We start from the raw sequence: 20,222 nt of genomic DNA on the forward strand, positions 1-20,222 counted from the left end.
ACATATGCTTCTTCTCTGTCAATTCAAACTTAAAAGATCGACCATTTACATTCCAGGTCATCTATGCCCAGTAATTCTGGAACATTCCTAATATTAGACAATGGTTTTTCCTCATCCAATAATATCCTCTTGAATTCATTTTGGAGACATGTAATTTTGTCTACATTGGCACAACAACTAATGGCACTATTGTCATTTATTTAGTTGGGGCAGAGTTTGGTATGTTTGTGGTTGTTTGGTATCCTCTGAACAGAAGGAAAATATTTCAGAGAAGAACTATTTTTTCAGACATCATCTGATTTTCTGACTCATCCCCAGATAACAAATATTCATAAGCAAGGGTCTGCAGTTTTTCAGTGAACCCAAGTAGGACTTAATCATATTTTGTCTCATCTACTCAAACTAGTATCTGATGAGGGCCACAACCAAGTTAAGATGGCGCCTGGCAGTATGCTAGGAGGAGTGGTTTCTGAGCCAACACCAATGAGCCATTAAGATGATGAGGATTCCTTAATGACTGACTGCTGTGTCTAGATGATGTCAATTAAGTTAAGCTGTGTGTAATTAGTTGGGTATAAGTACCTCTGCAATCTGGCAGAGAAGCGGCTCCTGCTATCTTTGGTGCCTGCTACTTTGAGTTCTCAGTTCCTGCTGAGTTCACTCGCAATAAAGTAGTTCCTGCTTCAACCTTCAAGTTGCTTGTCACCTCTGGGTTATTTAACCCAGCCAGACTACGGCAAGTATCTTTGTGGCTTTAATTACATTTAGTCATATAAATTTTTCTACTATGTATATAAATGAAAAACTGTATTTTGTTTTGTTTCAAACTTTGCCAAGGATTCTTTATTATATCAAACATGTCAGAAAATCACATCACTACGTGCCTTTTTGCCATTAGGTTCATCAAAGCTGCACAACTTCCTTAGTCTAAATTAATAGCTCACACATTCACAGTACAACTCTTTACAGATGTACAACTAACCACTTCATTAGATCTTCTTACATAATTATGACTCAGCACTTACTCTATACTCCTTTAATTCCTCTGCAGAGTTCTGAGGACAGTACTATGTGCATAAGTAAATTATATTATCCTGTAATTTCATTTTGCTTTAGCAAAATAAATATTATAAACCATATATAATTGGATAGAATATTGGGAGTAATCAGGGTTCAAAATCATTACCTTCAATACACCATCCTGAGTCCATCTGGGAATAGTCCCATAAATAGGCCACAGGGTGGCCTGGCATACCCAATACACTTTAAGATTAAGGACTTCAATAAACCCAGATCTTTTAGACAAGGAATTGCAAAATAAATGCTTGGAAGGCCAGGCAGTTGATATGAATGAGTGAAGTCAGTCAGCTGTGAAATAGTAAGGAGTGGAGAAGGTTATGGAAAATTTAATGAAATACATACATTCTATGAAAAGAAGGCAAGAACAACTTGGTTGCAGCCAACATTGCCTTGGAAGAATGAGAATCCAGTATTCTGTCATTTATTTCTCAAGTAACACAGAATATCCAGAAAAAAAAAATGGGTAAAATTTCTTAAGTTTAATATACTGTGCATGACAAACTGATGCAAAATTTGTTGTAGACTACCCCATGGGAGTGCCACCTTGCAACCTCTATTGCTATGACCTGTACAACACTAAACAGTTCTCTGTACACAGACTGTGAGCAAGCTGAGAAAATAAAAATCAAAATAAATATTAAGAAATAAGACAAAAGACATGAAAACAGTTGAATAGCAGGTTTGATGGGGACCAGTTATGGTAGGAACTGGATCTAGCCACAAAATGGAGCCCACATTCCTTATTTATATGGATAGGAACACCAATGGGATTCAGAAAATGAAGAACTTCCTGGGGAATACAGGAAGAAGATGGTAAAAACAATTTGGTTGGGGCTTAGCAGGTTACACCCACCTCCTCTACTTCTGAGCTGCTGCGTTTGAACTAGGGCTATAGGAGCCACAGAGCAGGAGACTTCCGATCACGATTTCACCAAGAGTTCTAAGAAGAGTTCTCAGAAGAGCAACACTCCTGCCTTGAGACGGCTCAAACAAACCCATAATTCATTCATGGCCCCCAACAGTCTATGTTTTTAATGGAAGAAATACTATCTGGACATGAAAACTTAAGCATGAAATTTACCTCTCAAAATTTATTTTACATTATTATGAAAAGATTATTGCTGTCTTATCAGTTATAATGGTTTACACATTATTTGACCTATACCATTGGCAAAACCATGGCAAACAAGGTATTTTGCAGGTTTTAATGCACTGTGATCTTAAAACTCTTTTTCAATTCAATTTGTGTCCATTGATTTTACCACTTGTCACTATAGTTTTGAGAATCAATTGACTCCCATAGAGCCTATACACAATACACTATCTCAAGGAGCCTTTTGTCTTATCATTCAAAATAAAAGATTTTATATGATTTCCTTTTTGTAATTTGAATGGGTGCACTTTATACATTTGAAATATCATTAAAATAGAAACTAACTTACAAAAATGTACAGGAGGCTTAATGTAAGAGAAGAGGATATATGTTTTCAACTCCTTTGTTCATTTTTTCCACTTTCTTTTTAGAAATTGTTTCTGTCAATTTTAATTTTCACTGAGTTGTGTGGAAACAGGATGCAAGGAGACAGTTGCCTCCAACTGCAAATAGCAATCAAAGAGTAGTAAATGTTTTCAGCAGTTGCAAGTTTCCTTGAATCTGTCTGGAACAGTATGTGGTCAAATAAAATATGCCTTTCTGGAAAAGCAGCAAGAGATATCATGATGTGTTTTAAATTTAGGAAGTGAAAACTAACTCAGAAAAGACCCCAAAATTATAGCATAGAGGAGGTACAAAGAAATTGTCATAAATAAGAAGAATCTAAGACTCAAAGATGTGAAGAAAGAGCACAAAGATGTGAGGAAAGAGCCACTTTTAAAAAAAGAAGAAAGTAGAAAAATATAGGTCAGATATCAGCATTTTAATGGCTATCTTTGTAATGGCACACATTAACAGAGACATTGCAACTATTTCTCCTGGACTTCTATATCTTTGGCAGTTATGAACATATCATTAATCATTTCAAAGCTTCTGTGTTTGCTTTTGATGTCATTCCTATACTGCAATTAAAAACAAGAAAGCAAAACAATGACATTATCAAAGCACCAGAGTCTTAAAAATGGAATTTCTTGAAAAGCAAATGTAGAAATTATATGGAATAAGGTGAAAAGATCCTGCTTGAATAAAATAATAAGGTTATGTTCCCTGAATCTAATGAAACATACTTTAAAAAAAAAAAAAAAAAGAAGTCAAAAGCACTCTGTCAACTTCCTTTAACTTCCTCAAACCTTAACACATCTTGGCTTCAAATGTGTTAAAGAAACTCAGTGGTACTTAAATACATATTCTCTCTAGTGAGATTGTAAGAGTTTAAAAATGGATTTTGGAATCTTATGCCATATACCATTCATAGCAGATCCAAAGGTTTCTATGTTCAAGTGGCAGAACAAATCTAAGAAAATTTGGTTTAGTGCTCAGATGAAACTATCCTAACTTCAAGGCCAGGGATGCCTCCTGGTGGGGATGAATATATAATGATCACAAATGAAAAAAAAATAAAAATTTCTCTCAGAAATATATTCACCAACCACAGTTAAATTGATTTTAAACTTTTGATGTCCCCAAGGATGAGACTGTATTTTTAGATGAAACATAATATCTCTCTTCTGAAAAAATATTGGACTAGATAAAGTACTTCAGGGTACATTAGTGGGAAAATTAGTAAAAATGATATTTCGCTATACAACTGAAAATGAGTACTTAATGCTGTTTTGATGGCCTGTGACAAATATCTTCTGTTGAAATTTGCAAAATAATGCCTGGAGTTGGAAAGCCCCAGCAACAGGAAGACACTGTGGATTGCTATATTCATGGGTGGGATGACTCTGTTTAAACAAAAGTGTTTTCAAACTATTTTGATCATTGAATATATTTTACAAATAAGTCCCAAAAGAAAAAGAAGAAAAAACGATTAAAATGGGTTGATTGTAGATGAATAGTTTTTGCAAGAGGCCTGAGTATAGGATAATAAGCTGTCTTTTCAGCCATACTGAAAGCCACTCTTCTTTATGGTGTTTGGAAAATTATGTATGTGAGTATATATAAATTAAAAGATAGAAATTAATTTATTTATGGTTATAATTTTACTTGAACTTGCTGTTAAATTCAACATACATAAAATTTAGGTCCAACATGTACATACTTTTAAAAATATTATTTGTGTTTATACTTTAAAAACTAAGAAAATATTTAAAAAACAATGTATTCCAAAATGCTGGTATGAAAGAGAAATTAATTTAAATAAACTTTTATTTAAAACATTGCATGAATGTTTAAACAATTGGAAATATTTGGAAAGGCAGCCTTGCACTCATTCATATCAATAAATTATGTCTTAAATAGTACAAGTGAGGCATGCATAATGTATACTCTTTAAGAATCTTTTTTTCCCATTGTTGAAAATAAATATAACATTCACATAGCAAAATATATATTTATTTCCTGAAAATAAATTACATTTTATTACACATAACACTTCTAGAAGACTTAAACCTTGGTTTCAAATGAAACCTCAAACATTAGTAGAAAAAATCATAAAGCCAAATGTTTTCTTAGTTGCAAATCAAATTAAAATATTTTCCCTTGGATTTATCATGAATTATGCAATATCAGTAGAACAAAGGAAGCTGAGAGAGCTTTAAAAATAAAAAATTTTAAAAAAGCTTTAGACATTTGAGAAAACATTTGAGATACTCAATAAACTCCAAATATGGCCAAGTTCATCCAGCCTTAAAAGTAATTAAGAGATAGTTTTAATCCTTTTTATTTGAATTAATATCCTCTTGAGCGTGTGCTATAGTTTTCCTTTCCCAGAAAAATATAAAAAGTCCTCATGACTCTAAATGAAACATATATTTTTAATTTTTTTTTCTTCTTTATTTCCCTCTCATCATCGGCCTTGGATTCCAATAACAGGGGCATCTGGTTGTTGGTCCAGCAAGCATTACACTACTGTCAGTCCACTCGGTCTAGCAGAACATTGATTTTTAAACAGGGAGCCTTGAAGAGAATAATTCAATATTCTATTAGACAGTGAACACTGGCAGTCGAATTGGTGGGAGGGAGTCCTTCACTCCACTTTAATGTATATTCATGGAGAAAAAACTTTTTTTTTTTTGCTCCTGTTAGATAGAATGTTAGTCTGTGGATGTATTTAAGAGAAAAAGAGGTAAATAACTAGGGGAATCCTCTATTTATGGGAAAAGGTGAGAATAGGTAGGAAAAAAGAAATCACAAAGGAGTAGAAAGGCTATAAGGAAATGCATGGTTCTATGACGTTAGAGTTTTATTGCTGAAGTTGCTTTTCATTTAAAAACTCTTGGGAGATCCAAGGTAGTAGATTAGAAGCACTCAGCTTCTCCATGAGATAGAATCAAAAACATAAGGAATGTAGCTGCTTGTTGAGTAAGGGACCATGGGAGACTGCTGGGATCCAATAGTGCAGAGACAGAAGAACCTAAACCCAAATATCTGGGATAGTGGCAAAACAGGACAGAAGACAAAAGAAGAATACCCCAGCTGGGATTGCACAGCAGCATAGCATGAGGAAACAGGTTACCCTGGGGCCAGAGTGGGGGGCTGTGTCAGTATGAGGGAAAGCCCCATCCCAGTGAGCTCCACCTTTACAGGATTTGACACCCTGCAGACAAAGTGTGAACAGATAAGAGATCTTAGGGAGCTGACTCTGGGGAAGTTCTCTGCACTTTCCAGTGTATTCTGCTGGTGCTGTAACCAGGAGACCTTATGAGAAGGGTCCTGTTTGTTAGGTCACTTTGAGGTGGGCTGAGGAACAAAGCACCAAGCAACCCATGTGCACAAAAGAACTACCAATCAGGCCTGGACAGAACCACCTGTCAATCAGCGGGGTCTCCTAACCAATCCTGAATCTCAGCAAGCTCCCCTGACCAACCCCAGTAGGGCAAGGGATTCTAAAAACCTCTCTTTTCCTGTCTCAAGCCCTCCCTTCCTGCCCTAAGTCCAATAAAAGTTCTAGTCTGGCTGAGCCCCGTGCGCTTCTTCCTGAACAGCCCTGATAGTCTGGAGGGTCTGGCCCAGAGCGAAATCTCAATAAATCCTCCTTCAGCAGCCTTTTTGATCTGCCTCCTTTTGGTTATCACTGCCTGACCTTACACTGTTGTCAGAGCTTATAATTTGAGGAGTCAAAGGCCCTTGCTTTTTCCTGTCCCTGGAACCACTGAATTGGCTCAGTGGGTAACCCCCTTGAATGTTGGTCTGCCTTGGGGAGAGACTCTGATATAGACTCTGGGAGAATTCTGTGTTGGAAATCCAGACTGCAATATAGCAGGGAGTGGAAGTGGCTTCAGGAATCCAGCCCAGAGGAGTGAAAAGTCATGTGTAATTTCACTGGGAGCCAAGTCTGGGAACAATAGAATCATTGATGGAGGATTCCGTGGGTCCTTCTTCCTTCCTCCCCAAGTGTTCATTTGTCATTCCATAGCCTCTTTCCACACCTGGGGGCATCTGGGAATAAGCCACAATGATGGCAAGAGCCCCAGTGTTCTGAGTGCACAGTCTAAAATGCTCCAGGGGGATCTTTAGAGAGTTCTGTATTCTGCTCTCTGACAATCTGCAAGCCTCCTTAGTTCCACCTTTGAAGTGCATAGAAAAAGGCTCAGGAGAGAAAGTTTTCATATGCTACATAGCTAGCGTGCTAGCTCTGATATATGCTACAGGGCTGGCATTTTCCCTGTCCTCAGAGTACATAGCCCCAAAAGCTCCAGAGAGAATCGTTGGGGAGTTCTGCATTACTTGCTAGCTGGCTGACAAGCTGCAGAGCCTGTGTTAGCTCTGCCCTTAGTGCTCATCCTGGAAAGTTCTGGAGGAAATATTTACTTGAGGAACCCCAATTGATCCATCAAGCAAAGCAAAGCAACTGTAAGGTTCCAACTAGCTTCAGCTACAAATCACTCGCTCCTTAATCATCAGGTGAGCACCACCACCAAGGAAAGAATAGGTAAGAATAGTGGTTGAGTAACATCCAGACATGGCTCTGTGCATGGGGTGCAGACCAAGATTTGGAGAAAATCTTTGATCAACGTAGGTTGTATGCTTCACTCTCACCCCTTCATTCAAGTACCTCTGCAGGGAGGAAATTTTTGTTTTCTATTAGTAGTTTGTTGTTGCTGATTTTTATTTATTACACTCTTCTTTTCTCTTTATTCTCTCTCCTTTTTTCCTTTGCTTAACTTTGCACCTACTTTCATGTTTTATTCCTCTTTCCTCCTCTTTTCAATTTTGATTATTTCTTATCTTTTCCCTTGTTTCTAAATTTTATTTTCATTATGGTTTTGAGCTTTTTTTTTTTGTTCTATATTGCTTTTGTCCATCTTCTTTGCAGTAGTGCTAGTTGCTGCTAATGTTTTTATTATATTTCTGTATGTTTTTCTTCATGGTCCTGGGGGTTAAATCTGGGAATTTACACATATGGGGTGGGTGTTCTGCCCTGAACTACAACCACAGCTCAGTTAAGAAGAATTGCACCTACATTTAGCCATGAATTAATCCTGAGATAACCTTGGTGGATGTTTCACAACAAAGAAAAGGGGTGAAAATCCCCCAGCCAATGATTTAGGGGGTGAGTAACACCCAGACTATCTTGCCATACCCAAGTCAGTGTGGCTAAGGGTGATCTGACAGTCTTCTCCCAGGCATCATCCCTGCAAAACACAGAGAGAAATTACACAACTAGTGTGGACACTGAGTCTATGAAGGTCTTCAGCATTGGTTGCTTCCATACTCTATAAGATCACACATTGATGACAAGGCTGGAGGTAAGTGCCATAGAGGTAGAGCTGTGACTTCAGTTCCTGCATCTTCCCATGAAACATCAGAATCTGCTCCAATGTCTAAATAGATGATATAAGCTTGAGTCCTTTCACTGTGATTGAAAAAATCAGTACCAGAAATGCAATTCATCTCAAAGCATGAGTATTAACTTCCCAAATCAGGCAAGCTGGTTCCTAGAACAGATGTTCTTACCCTATTCATAGGTTTGCTTTTTTTTCTCAATAGAATCATAAAAGAATACAAGTAGCTATTTCCTAGAATTGTCATATTATTTAAAAACCTTCATATTATTTTGACTTAGACTTGGGAAATGCAAAACAAAAATAACCAGCAAAAATTCATCAAGAAATGAAGTAGTATAAGACTTATAAAAGGAAAGGCTGAATTTTAATTCTCAAATATGTAAGCTATTATCTAAATGTAAATGGTAAGCAAGGGTAAGATAAGAAAGGAATAAGCTAAGGCTATGCTATAAGATAGATATAAACCTTGAAATTTAAAAAGCCAAAATATTTAATCACCAAAATATAAACTATGTATGCAACATTTCCTAATCTTTTTGCGTTTACTTTTTGAAAAAATTGGTGAGTAGAGGGTAGAGAAAGGTATAGAAGAAGTTATTTTAAATTTTTTTATAATTATGCTGGTTTAATATATTTTTTAACAAGTTCACCCTCTCTGTATTGGTAATTCTTCCATATTTGTTTAAAAAGTGTGAAAAAGTGTTAAGTTTAATCAGAACATAGTTCTCATACGCTCCATGTTTTCTTGTGGGGATAAGTCTACCAAAGTACAAGTCATTTCAATATGTGTATAACTTGTTATACCTTTAGATTATGTTCAAATAGGTAAATATTTGCACATAATCAGGCACCTAGAAATTCATAGTTCATCACCTGGTGTTTCTGTTAATAAGTTCAAGACATAAATGAAAGTATTTCTAATATATAACATATGAAAATTAGATTGCAGACTGGAAAAAAGAGCATCATTTATGACTTTATACTTATGTTTCCTGATAAAGTTATAGTATTGTATTATAAACCTCGAAGTCATTCCTAGATTCACCAAGGTATATTAATATTCTCATGCAATACATATTGTTTACCATCTGCCAAAACCTACATGTTAATGTCTGTAAACAAGTCAAGATGGCGCCTGGCATTTTGCCAGAGGGAGTGGTTTGTGAAGTAACCCCAGCGAGCCATTAAGTGTGGAGATTCCTTATTGGTTGACTGCTGTATCTAGTTTATGTTAATTAAGATAAGCTGTGTGGAATGTATATATACCCCTCCTGTCCTACAATAAATGGCTCCCACTCCTGCTGTATCAATCTACACAAGTACCTCGTCACCCCCGATAATTTTGCTGCAGCCGGACTGCGGCATCTACACAGACCATCAATATACTTGTAGCAGTTAGAGCAAGGATTTGAGTCAATTCAGCTTATCTTCAATAGACAACGTGACAATTTATATTTTTTATGGACTTTGCCAAAATTATTCAAATAAATCTCAGTTTCTTTTCTATGAAAATGGGGAAATAATAGTACCTACACTAGGCCAGTATTCAGGTGGTTTCTACATTTTCAGCACTGTAAATTGTTAAGGTCAATATTTTTTGTGGATAATTAGTACTTCTTCTGTGCCTATTGCCAAGTATTTTTTAATATTAAACTAATTGATAGTCTTGATAAATATTTATGGCCAACAGCTATAATTTCTGCAGTAGTATGAACATAGCAATTTTCTTACTATTTTATTTAAGAAACAATCAGTAAAAATTATTTCTGTACTTTCTTTAAACCTTTCATCTCTGAATATTCCTAGTGTCCTTTATATTGGAAAATTAATAAAATATAGCATATGAGAATTTTTTACTCACTTAATATGCTCCGTTAAGGAAACTGAAGGGTTTATTTCTATTTTTGTTTATTTTGTTTTGTTTTATTGCTGGATCACTATAAAAAAAGCAATGTTCTTTGTAGGAATTCTAACTCAGACCTTGGCTTAAAATATTACATATTGATTCTTACTCTAATAAAATCTGCAGAATTATAAATGAAACTTCCCTCTCTAAAGGAAAATTAAATAAAAGTCATCAAAGAATGATGTTAAATGGTTATCATATAATTGAAGGCTTTTTCATTATAGAGAATAAATTAAATTAAATTGTAATATTTTGTTTAAAACCAATGGTTTAAAATTTACTAAATTTTAAACAATTCAAAACCTACTATCAAGAAAAAGATCAATATATAATCAGTCAATGGTTATTTATCTATAGAAATTCCTAGAATCTAGTATTAGATCATATAGGGAGTTTTCCTGTACAAGAGAAGGATGTGACCAGACAGATATATAAGATCTCCATACAAGAGAATTCTGACAGTGCAGGTGTTGATTGGCATGGTAAAACTGAAGAGGTGATATCAGTAATCGAAAATAGCAGGGATGCCTTAGGCTATACAAACTTTAACCCATGATTACAGATGTGCATCAATACATAGATATCACTTCAAATCTCTCTTTGCAATTTAATATGTTCTTCTCATTTTAGATATCTTAGAATTCGCTAACAGGCTACTTCCAAATGCTGCTCTCCAACAGATGCAGGTTCTTATCACAAAGTGAACTCATTTGCACCTGCTTAAGGCTCTGCAAGAAGTACAGTAGCTGTTTCAGTCGTGCTTTTGCTTATCAAATTTACATTTCAAAGTGGCTAAATTGTTTTGAAGGTGTATCCCAGAGTGGAGTTTTTTTGCAGTCTCCACTTTGTGTTTAGAATGTCTGATATATACATAAAATAAAGAAAGAAAGAAAAAGACAGAGATAGAACTACTTATTCTTGACATTTGGTCATTTACAAAGGAAGAACAGAATTGCTTCAAAATAGGGCAAATTTACAAGTAGTTCTCTCTACAATACATAAGGTTCATATCACCATTAATATTTAGAATGAAATTGAATTGAATGTTAGAGATTGAAGGAATTTTAGATAGCATTTATTGCATCGTCCTTGTTTCATAAATGAAAAGGCAGAAATTCAGACAGCTTATAAGTAAAACAGTATGATTTTGGATTCAGATTCACCTTTAATTGATCCCTGACTTTGTCACTTAAGTTGTGGAATGGTCTATAAGTATAAGGTTTTTTTTTTTTTTTTCATCTGTTATTTTAACAGATTCAATAAAGCAACATAAATAATTAGTTGAATAAACTAAGGAAACAATTCCAATGGGGAAGATCTGAATCCATCATTTCTGGCTGGAATGCTGACTTATACAGTACCTGATGGCAGTTTCACCAAAACCTCCTGCAAAGTAGGAAATAGCCCAATTATATGATTTCTAAATTGCCCCTCTGGGTTTTACTCAACTTGCTCTTGGGTATAGACATTCTCGTTGTATGTTTGGATCAGATTCTTAAGACAGTGTTATGAGTGATACAGATGATAGTTTTTAGAGAAATTTTATGTTTTAAAAGAAGAGAGTGTCTATTTAGTGCTAGTATGAACTTCTTAAGAAGGTCATCTAAAAATCTTCATTTTTTTCTATTATGATCTATTATATTAGAAAACCACATCATCTTGAGTTTAATAAAACATTTGTCAATTTTAAGGCATATCTATTAGGACAAGATAAAAGAGCTAGCTGATTTAATACCTAAATCCCCAAAGTGACAATTAATAGGTTGATCTCCATGTGAAGACATGTTTCTAGAGACACTGATCAAAGACAGGAAAAATGCTATGGGATGATACACACATACACACACACACTCACAAACACACTCACACACATACACACACAAACACACTCACTTACACACATACACACACACACAAACTGTTTTAAGAGATAATATTGGGAGGAATAGTTAATTTAATATATGGAAAATGACAAGTCCCAGGACAGTGAAATGACAACCTCCCACCAAAACTGTCTGACCCAGAGGAAAATGGAGGAAGAAGGCAATCATTAATTCTCTCCCAGTAAATCCTTTCCCAGTAACATTGGGCCTTGAAGGAAAAGGAGGAAACTTTTCATCCCTTCCTGGGTTCATCCCCAGTATCACGACCAAAATCCATCCCTAACCAACCACAACATTTCCTGAAGGGAGGAGGCAAATACTGAAATACTGGCCCCTGGACTTTTACCCATTCCTATTGCCAGTAAGTCCTGGAAGGAGAGAAACAAATAGTGAAGCTCTGAGTAACAATGGGTCCTAGAAGAAGAAGATAACCAGTGAATATCAAGTTCTGTGCTTTTTCTAATGACAATGAGTTCCAGGCTTTTTGCAACTTTTTCCCTGACTGCCCAGACCTACAGATTCTGCCTCAGTCTCCAATGATTAATTCACTCTCTTTGTAAACTATAAAACTCAGAGCCCCTCTGTAACATGTTTCTACTCAGAAAATGAGCTCTCCCCGCTTCCCTACCAGTGCCTGATTGATTGACTACACTGCAGAATAAGGGGAAGCTTGCTGATCTGTTTGAAGTCTACTTCCGCCCTGGTTATCTATGTTTTCATAATGGTGCTGAAACTGTGGTAGTTACTTTTGATTATAGTTAATGCATATGAATTAAGTCTAACATTCTATAACATCTAAAGAAGGATAAAATATGGAAACATAGTTTTAATGAAAATAAAGTTAATTTCAGGTGCAGGTAAAACACTAGTTTTGTAAATATCCTTCCTTTTAGAAGTAGTTTAGCACTAGTTTATATGTAACATGTAGTAATTTTAGTTGGCTACAGATCTAAGTAAGTGTACCAAATGACACTTTGATTAAAGATAAATGTAGGCCTCTAGATTTTGCTCTGATCTTATTTGGAATACAAAATTTATTTCTCAATGGCACATTTTGAGAGGAGACATCGAATGAGAAGGTATCTAGACCATAAAGCATATAAATCCAGAAATGGTTGAAAGTGCTGCCAAGTTCTCAATTTTGTGTCCTCCAGAGTTTTGGAGTTGAAATCCTGATTCCCAGACAGAATGATGGTGTTGAGAGATGTGGTGTTTGGAAAATGATAGGTCATGAGTGCAGAGTCTTCATGAACAGAATAGGTGCTTTATAAAAGAGTGTCAGGAAAGACCCTTCTCTCCTGCGTGTGAGGGCATAGTAAGAAGACTAGTCTCTGAACCAGGAGATACCTTATAAGGATGTGATCACTCTGGCCTCTTGATCACAGACTTCTAGGCCCCAAAACTATAGGAAATAAATTTCTATTGTCTATAAGCTACCCAGTCTACAGTAATATTTTAGAGCAACCCAAACCTACTCAGACTAGTGTTTTGTATTATTAAAACAAAAAGTCAAACTACAAAAATAATTTACTAAAGGGTTTTGGGGGAGACAAACAAAATCTGTTCCCTTTTGTGATAATAAAATAAGCTCAATGGGCAGAATTCAGTGTTCCACTCTGTCTTACCATATTAAAAACAGCCATTAAAGTGACCCAACATTATACAAGATCCACTCCCAAAATAGCAACCAAAAAATCACAATGCATGAAAAAAGAAATGCGTGTTAGAGATTGTGAGCCTTCTGGAGACCAGATCTATTAGAGAAGAACATCAGCTCGGTGTCCAATTATAACATTTATGCTTTCATTCCAGGGTAAGACTCCAGAGAGATAGGAATGTGCACATTGTATTTTTCTCACAGGCTAAATAAGATGTTGTATTTAACACTATAGCACATTTAATCTTTACCAAAATCTGTTATATTTATATTTATTTTCTGTTCCATAAGACTTATGCAATTTTTTAAATATGTAGAGTTCTTAATTGATGCATTCCACTGATAAAGTTACATATTTCCTAATTGCCAAGATAAAACTGCTTTACTTCAGAAAACAAATCCACATCTATCCAACTTAATTTAAAAAAAAATTAAGACTCTAAACCAAGAATTTTACTCTGTAATACATTTATAAATCATGATCTATTTTCTGTTTTCAGGAAAACAGTTGACACATTTATAGAGAATTTTAAAGTTGTGTAAAATACATTTTCATATGTTAATTATGAAAATTCTATACAGTTAATACCAATGTAACCTTACTTACCTATTTTTGTGTGTGTGAAAAAGGTAATAAAAAATTTCCAAAGCACTTGTTCCAAACACAATGTGTTTCTAGTCTAATGGAAACACATAGAGTTAACTAGGAAGCCCCATCTCTCCTCAATACAGGTCCCTCCTAACCTGTATAGTCTTTATATTCTGCCCCCCCCTTACCTATCTCTAATTGTGAAGCAATTTTGTTTTCTCATAGGTTATATTAATCTGTGGGTTCTAGACTTGTAAAAGACTCTGCCTGGCCTTACCTACTTATTCTAATAGTGAACTGACACAAATAGAAAATTCAAATCAATATTAAAGAAGCAATTTAAACAAATATTTGAACAGAGGCCAAATAATCTGTATAAATTCAATTAATGCTCTCCTTCACAGAGGCAAGAAAAGGCTATTGGATTAATAAGAAATGAGTATCTAGAAACATAACATGCTTTATCCAATTGCGTATAAATCTCTTTTTAAAAAATACTAGCAGTGTTGATTCTATCCTGTTATGGAGTGTTTGTGTAACTCCTCAAATTCATGTTGAATCCTCAGCCCAATATGATAGTATTTGAAGGTAGGGTCTTCAAAAATAGATTAGATTTAGATGAGGTCACCAGGGTGCAGCCCCTTGATGGCATTAGTGTGTTTACAGGAAAAGACACTGGAGTGCTCTCTCAGTGGGGTCACACTAAGCAAGGGCCACGTAGGCACCCAAGAAGGCGGCTGTTGGTATACCAGGAAGACTAAGTCTGCAAGTTCCTCTACCTTAGACTTCCCAGCCGAGAACTATGGAAAACAAATGTCAACTTCTTAAGCAGTGATAAATACTTGTTGATTGGCTGAAGTAGTCAGTCTTTTGAAATTTTTTATTTGTTTGCAAAAGCCAGCTTTAGCAAAAGAATGCTATTGAGTTCGTTTAGAATGATCAATATCTGATCATCCTCAATATCTGATCAGGCTCCTCATTCTTCACTATTCCCAGAGTGAAATTGAATCTTCCTAGCCTTTTTTCAAAAACCATCCTGTTCGGTCTGCTAAGCCTAAATGCCCTTTTCCCCTGATGTTCCCTCTCAGCAAATTTCTGCTTACTGACTCCCACATTGCCCCTTACTATGAATTCCCACTTGCCCAAGCCGTATTGAGAGTTAATTGTTCCTCTACTGCAAATCCTCACTGTAGTGGTCTCTGTACCCATTGCCATGGTCCGGAATAAAGTCTATCTTGCTGTGCTTTAATGAACATCATTGAATATTTTTTCTTTAATAGTCATTGGTCTATGTTATTTTGGTTTAGCATTCTGAGCTAAGGAACTATTAAAGACAAATTTTATTTTAAGAAAGAACAATTAATAGATTGAGTAAAACATGGAGCATAGAGCAGATATTATTGCAATGCATTAGGATTAATTTCAAGTTCATTTTGATAAAATAAAGGGATAGTTTATAATCTTTTTAGAGTTTTAGACACCCCCATGAGGATCTCAAAACATAATTCTTTTGAAAATCTCCTACACTTGGATACAGACAAAAACTGAACATAGTTTGGTCACTGTCAAATTGACCACACTATATGTCTCTGGAGTTAAAAATCTAAATCGAATTAAACCTATTTAAAAGAGAGAAGCACTAGGAAAAGTAATCTAAATCACTGTAAAAAAAAACACTGGAAAAATATGTTTTACAGAAACTTAAGCAAACTAAAGTCTACTTAATTAATATAGGAAAAATTACTAATATTTCCCCAAATAATATTACTGCTGCATAGTTTTATTCTGCCACATACACTGGGCGAAAGAGCAGTGCTCTGTTTGGTAAAGAATGTATCACATCATGCACTGATATTCATATTCTTCTTGACATTCCTCCACAATTTGGTTCATGCTAGTATTAGTAAGAGCTTTCATGAGAAAAGTCGTAGACAAAAAATGTTTCCCTCAAGAAATAATCATGAGTGTTTTGAAGAATGCCAGGAAGCATAATCTGACTCTTCCTCTGCTCTTTTCTCCTTTTACTTTCCCAGGGACAATCCTATTTTCATCCATTTTAGGGAAATACATATATTTTGGGGGAAAGATGGGAACTATTAGTTTATTATACAAGGAGTGATACTCTCTAACCACTAAAGTCTTGAGAATCAAATAACCAGGGAGAGAGCAAACTGATTAATAAAGCCAAAATGGATGGCCTTCTTGATATCCAGTCCCCTTTCTCCCATGGATGATAAACATCTGGCTCAGAGAGTTTTAATTTTTCAAGGTCCAAAGTTGAACCTATGGTTAATGACCCGGTCAGGAAAATTCAGCCCTAAAAGTAGTGAAATAGATTGATATGCTGTTTTCAGTTCATTGACAGAGCTTAGGTAACTGAAAATTTAACCTCATAAAAGTGACATCTAGGTTTCATAGACTAAGCAACCGAGCTAGCCAGTCACAGGTTTTATAAGGTTGAGAATTTTCAAAATTGGGTAGTAGTATTCAAGTTTCTCTTAGGACATTTTATATCTAATACACAATTTCCTGGTATCCACTATCTGTGTATGCACTTGCAAATTAAGCATTAAAAATCTGGCATACACACACACACACACACACACAATTGGAATTCATAAAGAGCAAAGCACAGATATTGGAATGTTTTTGTGAAAAGAGATAAGCAAGCAATATGCTACATTAATTTTTAAGTCTCTGCATATTAATTTCCTCAAACAGTTGCATTTCTCATGCTTGCCTTAGTTTTAAACAAATTTTGATAAAGCATCTTTATTTAATAATATTTGATCATGAAATATTAAACACATTTAGTTTTAAATTTTCCTGGTAATATACTAATACCCACTTTAAAAGATTTTTTTTTCTGAAGCCTCAAAGACCTAGATTCCTGAACACTTATTAAAAAATGATAACCCAGAGGGAAATCTTCTAAATATTGCTGAATCAAGTTACTTTCTCAATTTGAAACTCTATTGATCCATTCTGGGATGCTTTCATATAACTTCAATGGTCTAAGCAGAAATAATTGTCACCAAATCATATTCTTGGTCACACGGAACTGCTTAAAACTGAAAAATGGGGCTTATTTCAGCTCATTTAAGAAAGACAATTGCCTTTTAACTAATAGAGAGAAGTAGCTACTTATATATGACTGTAATGTTTATTTTATTTTAATTTGTATAAATTATACAAACTCTTTAGGGATGCTTATTATCCATTTAGTTCTCTATATTCTTTACCTTGCCTTTCCTATAGCCCACATCCAGACCTATCAAAGTGCTAGTCATTCATTAAAAATGTTATGTAGCTCTGCTTCCTGGTGGTCATATCCTGAGCTGCTTTCCTCCTCAATCCCCTTCCACCATGATGTTTTGTCTCATTTTTGGCCCAGAGCAGTGGAGGTGGCTGAGACCTCTGAAACTGTGAGCACCAAATAAAGTATACAATTTTTCTCCTGGCTGCCTTGGAATATGCTGTTTTTCCTGAAACAGCTACCATTCTCTCTAAATTCTTCTATTTAAATCGTTCTTTAGGACCAAAACCAAGGGTTACATCTCATGGACTATTATCTGACACTTCCTTAAGTTGTAAAAGTCTTCAAGTTATTTTTTGCATTACTCTACTGGTACTTACTGAGGTATGGTTAAGATCACAGATGTGATTGTGTCTTTTAATAGCTGTAATATGCTTCCACCAAAAGACTGCATCTGGTTTAGCTAACATTGATTACCAGAGGCCTGCAATGCAGGTTGCAGAATGAAGTAAAAGGGGAATAAACAAATGAAGACATAGTGAAGTGAACTTAGGTGACTTAGTACATTGCCATCTGAGTTAGCAGAACTCTAAAAATATATACACAGCAGCCTAAAAAGAAAACTCCTAAGAAAGTAATTAAGTCATCAATTCAATTAGCTTCTATTATTACCCTTATACACAAAGCAATTGTTTCAATTATTTTGAAGATCCAATCAGCCTAATCACTGATTTGGTCACTACACATTCTAGCTCCTGCTCTGGAATCAAAACAGGCAGGGGAAGGTGAAGTTGCCTCTTGAAAACCGATATTCCTACTGGATAAGGTACAGATTAATAAGACCAATAAAAAAAAAATCTTTAGAAAGTTGGAGCAAGAATTCCCTTCTTTTAGAGGTAAGACATAGTATGAGGAATACAGGTTTTGAAGTGAGATGGATCTACCTTCAGTTTTTTTACCCTTTAAATGTATGACCTTGATATTTTTACCATTTAAATGTAAGAACTTGATAGCTTACTTAGCCTAGTGTTTATTTTTACTTTTAAAAGGATTTTAGTATCTATCTTATGCATCAGGATAGAGGAATGTACTAAGATGGATGAAATAACGTGTGAAAAATGGCCATTTCCATGCTTGACCTACAGAAATTAATAAATAGGCCCCAGTCATTGAGCTGCCATCCTGTCAAGGACTCAGCAGCTTCCCCTGGAATCCTCTAACTTCCCTAGGATGTCTATCCAGATCCCCATCTGCTCTGCACCCTTTTCCCACAGAGCCTTCTGCAGGATGTTTCCCCCTAGGAAAAGGAATGGCCCCATGTCCCTATCCAGAACCTGTACTCTTTCGACTCCTTTGCTGATGCAAGTACTGGTGACAGTCTGCTTCCTGATGGCACTGGGATCATACCTACATGAGAATTCTACAGAGAAATGGCAGGAAGACCCTGACTACTGTCCAGGGGATAGCTTATGGTTACAGTAAAAAGAAACTAGTAAAGGTATTTAAGAAGAAATTTGCCTGCAATAGTACTGCAAATGGGCATTCAAAATATGGAGAAGTAATTCAGCTATAGGGTGACCAGTGTAAGAACATATGCCAGTTACTGGTAGAGACTGGACTGGCTAAGCACCACAAGCTGATGGTTCATGGGTTTCAAGTGCTTCTGTCTCACTGAAGCTTAAGTGAGGATTTCCTTGCAATGAATAGAATTGCCCTTTTGTTCCTTGTCACAGTTTCAAAAACCTCACAGCTTGTTTAATATAACCATTTGAGGTCTGCTTTTAACTTGAACTAGTGTAATTCCTTAGGCAATAAACCAAAAAGAGCCAAAAAATTAATAAATAGTAGTTTGTTCCTCTTCTTGCCACTAGTAAAGAGTAGTTTGCTCACTTTTTCCTTTACTAACAATTCTCACTTATTTTTGTCCTGCTTTGCAAAACCTTTGAAAGTTGGCATCTATTTGGTGAACAGTCCAGATGCCACCATCCCTATCTTAAACTCCAATTATGCAACAGAAGCTGGAATACTGTAAGTGAACGTCATACATCCGATTACTGGGAAATTCCTTCTTTCTTTGCTTCTTTCTCTCTCCTACCTGTCATCTTTATTCCCTTTCTTCCTTCTTCCCTTGCCTCCTTTTGTCCTCTATGAATATGTGCAAATCTAAGAAATACAAATGCATTTTAAAATTAAAGTTACCTCTTTATGAAAATGTTACCAGTGAATGTCTGCCATCATTTTATCTGAAGGCAATCAGTCATCTTCTATCATGAGTGATTTTCCAGACTCATTTTTTTTTCTAGTTCATACTAAAGTGTTTAAAATCCCTCACAAACTGATAAAAACGCTTTGTGTTCTCTCCTCAAAAACGTACTAAAGGCTGATTCTTACAAGCCTGCTACTTTTGTATTCAACTGAATAAAAAAATAGCATTAGCTAATTTGTTTAATTTTCTAAAAACAAAACAACCAATTGATTGATGTGTGTTTCACTTTTATCTCACTGTTTGAACATTAGGTAAGTAGATGTAAATTAAGCTATTCCACTGTAGCAGGCATGATACAGAGGCATTCTCCAGCACTGCCAGAGATTATAGCTGCTGAAGTAGACTTTTAAGGTATTAGGCAAGTATTTGGTGGAGAATGGTTAATAAACACTAATTAAGTCAGCTACAAAGAAACCCTTGGGGAAGATCAATATTATTAAGTGTTTAAACTAGCTTTTCACATTTACTGAATCTATATGCAATTGGGCAAGCTATAATTCCTCCTTCACTTTCTTGCTTTCTCCTTTTATTTAAACTGAATATTCTCTTGCAGATCATACTCCTAATCGCCTCTTGCTCTCTAAAGGAACTTTTTTAAATAGCTTCACATATTTTTTTCACATAACCTTGCCTAACTGTAAATTATTGAGTTTGGTCAATATAAAAAGGTGATAAATCTGCTAAGATTCAAAATGTTCAT

The 20,222-nt window shown here is 35.4% G+C and overlaps 1 pseudogene; it reads left to right on the forward strand.

The window, feature by feature from the left end:
• The first annotated feature begins 5,723 nt into the window (after positions 1 to 5,723).
• On the forward strand, positions 5,724 to 18,931 carry LOC124077880 (eukaryotic translation initiation factor 1-like; annotated as a pseudogene).
• The last annotated feature ends 1,291 nt before the right edge of the window (positions 18,932 to 20,222 follow it).

This window comes from Marmota monax, unplaced genomic scaffold (assembly GCF_021218885.2).
Source record: "Marmota monax isolate L192 unplaced genomic scaffold, Marmota_monax_Labrador192_F-V1.1 WCK01_AAM20220418_F8-fsc00027, whole genome shotgun sequence".
In the NCBI taxonomy this organism is placed as follows: domain Eukaryota; kingdom Metazoa; phylum Chordata; class Mammalia; order Rodentia; family Sciuridae; genus Marmota; species Marmota monax.